At 42.9% G+C, this 2920-nt stretch overlaps 1 pseudogene; it reads left to right on the forward strand.

Annotated features, from left to right (window-relative positions):
* Positions 1–301: 301 nt before the first annotated feature.
* On the forward strand, positions 302–2488 carry LOC107736767 (zinc finger protein Dzip1 pseudogene; annotated as a pseudogene).
* Positions 2489–2920: the final 432 nt, after the last annotated feature.

Below are 2920 nucleotides of genomic sequence, written 5' to 3' on the forward strand. Positions count from 1 at the left end.
GCACTACTTACATTTTAAATAGGGTAACTTGTAATCTGTAACCTTCCCAACACTGGCAGTAGGTTTGTTTGTTGTGGGGCCTGTGTGTGGATGCTCCCTGCGGGACTCCTGCAAATCTCCGCCCGCCCTTCCCCCTCCTCGAGCCCCGGAGATGAGACGAGGCTCGCGCCAGGAATGCGCTGTGACGTCACGGCGCTCTGGATCTCACACTTTTGGGGGAATCATTTTGTTTCTGCCTGTGTTAAAGTTCACCGAAACCGTGTATCGTTTGTTTGCTTCGCAGCGCAGGGCTGAAGCGGATTTTCGGATGGCCAGGTTTTGGATTTGCATGGATTGTTTGCAAAAACTTCTTCGCCGAGAGGTAAGAGCCACTGCATCTGTCCTTCCCGTTACTCAGCGGCCGATGGGTAAGTGGCCAAAACTCTTTGGTTTGCCGTGAAAATGGCCGAAAACGAACTTTATGTTATATTTATCCCTCACTTCGTTGGACTTAATTGAAATGGAGACTTTTTCTTCTGGTTTAAGCAATCCTTCTGCACCGTTCTCATGCACTAGTCCCCCTTTTGTTCGTAAATGAGCTTGTCCCAACTTGAGATGTTTTTAAGCGGCAGTAATCTGAGAAGAAATCTGTTGAAATGCTCCAGACTAGACAGAGAGACGTTCAGAGTTCAGTCCGTGTAAAGGAAAAAGGTCAAATCTCAGGAAAGTGAATCTGTAAAGAACATCCAGGCCACATTTCACTCTAAAATCAAACTAAAAAAAGTAAAATAAATACATACTTAACTGACGAATACTTTATATTTTCCATGAAGGCAATGGAGCCAATTTAAAATCATTAAGATATTAATATTTACCTCAAATTTGTTAAGATTTTTTTGTTGCATCGTGACATTAAACCTACCGAATTTTAATTATCCATTTTAATCTTTGTATTGTTGTAAAGTGAAAAAAAAAAATAGTGATATATTATTTAATACTAAAGGTGCAGTATCTGGCGCATGGTTTTTGTTTCACTGCTTTTTATTCTATGCCGATGTAATGTAATAATAGTTCACAGTGCAGAAATACGTTTCATTTTCTTTGAAGTATTTATATATCTGAATAAAAAAGACGAATTAAAGCAAACATTAAACTGTATTAAGGCGAACATACACATTTAGCTCGTATATTCGCGTTACCGTCCTTTTAAATAGTCTTCAAACGTTGTCATGAACATGAAACGTGTACCTTATATGTGAAGTAAGTAATTATTGTGGGATAATACAATAATCATTTTAAATAAACTGCAATCTGATGATTAGTAATATATCCTTTAGAAAAAGAAAACCGTTTAAGATCAAATAAAAAAACTGTCAATTTTATGAAATAATACGTGATAAAAACGATCTGTACGAGTGACAAATAACAGGTCAAATGTAAGAGACCTTTAACATCCACGTGCTTTTGCTCCTCTCTGTTCTCGTGCAGTGTGTGCTGTGCAAACTGGGACACGCGCTCTTGTTTCCATAGAAACGCACAAGACGCCTTGATACTGCTGTGCCGCTCGCCGCTCCGATCATTCATCAAGACTTCACAGAAACAGCAATATGGTAAGGAGGCAAGCGACAGCACGAATCAGCGAAATAAGGTGGAATTTATCATATATCGACGATTTTACCTTTTTATTCCCGCATTTAACCTGTTTAATGAACGCTCGTAGTCATGTGGACCTGCTTGTGTTGTTGCTGTTAGCTGGTAACGATTAGCTTGCAGTGGTGGAATTAATCAGGAATGTTTTTACGTGTGACCTTGAGAAATGGGCTGGTTTATTAATCAAAAATGCCTCTTTTTTTCTTTAAGAATTCACCTAGCTCTTTGTTTCCCCCTGCAGCCATTTTATGACAACGTTTACTACCCATACCCGTCAGATCCCCCGGGAACCCATTCTTCAGCAGGGATCCCATCTTTGTTGAGCTCTCCTCAGAGTCGGCCCTCATCCGGCAGCCTGAGCAGACCAGCCGCATCCACCATGTCCGGACCGCTTACGTCCTCCAGAGCCTCCGGCATCCCCCCGACCATCAAGTTCAGAGCCCGGCGTGAGAATGTAGATTGGCGTCGGATCAACGCCGTGGATGTGGACCGGGTGGCTTCTGAATTGGACTTCCACGCTCTACAGGAGCACATTACGGAGGTGACATTCTGCAGCGTGGAGGGCGAGCGCTGCCAGCGCTGTCAGAGCCCCGTGGACCCGGCTCTGATTAAGCTGTTCCGGCTGGCCCAGCTAACCGTGGAGTACCTGCTGCACTCGCAGGACTGCCTCAGCATCAGCCTGCAGGCGGCCGAGGAGAGGTTTCAGGCGGAGGCGTGCGAGAGGGAGCAGCTCTGCGTCCAGCTGCAGAAAAAAACCCAGGAGGCCAAGACGCTAAAGGAGGAACTGAAGCAGAGGAAGAAGATCATAGCCTCTCAGCAAGCCATGTTCAGCACGGGGATCGGTGCCAATTACCACAAGGTCTGTACAGCCCCGTGGTGGAGTGTGAATGTCTGTATTAGCATTTTCATTGTCGCTGTCACCACCCCTCAAGGCCAGACTCGATTCCACCCGTCTCACAGTTCATTGACCCCGGTGAATGTAACGTGTGCTTTTCTCACATTTGACGTGTGAAGGAGCAACATTAAGGCTGAATCCCAATTCACGTACTATGCTCTGATCAGTGTTAGTTATTGTTAAAATCGTTATTTATTGAAAATAATTTTCATTAAGTGAGATAAAGCTGAAATAAAATAATAAGATTAGATGAGAAACATAAACTTAAAAAACTGAAACAGAAATTAGGAATGCCCTTGCAACTAACAGAAATAAAATCCTTAAAATGATTTTATTTCTGTTAGTTGCAAGGGCATTTCTAATTAAGACATTGTTAGGACTAAAATTACTAAAAAA

Source organism: Sinocyclocheilus rhinocerous, unplaced genomic scaffold (genome assembly GCF_001515625.1).
Source record: "Sinocyclocheilus rhinocerous isolate Xijiao unplaced genomic scaffold, SAMN03320098_v1.1 C36967581, whole genome shotgun sequence".
NCBI lineage: Eukaryota > Metazoa > Chordata > Actinopteri > Cypriniformes > Cyprinidae > Sinocyclocheilus > Sinocyclocheilus rhinocerous.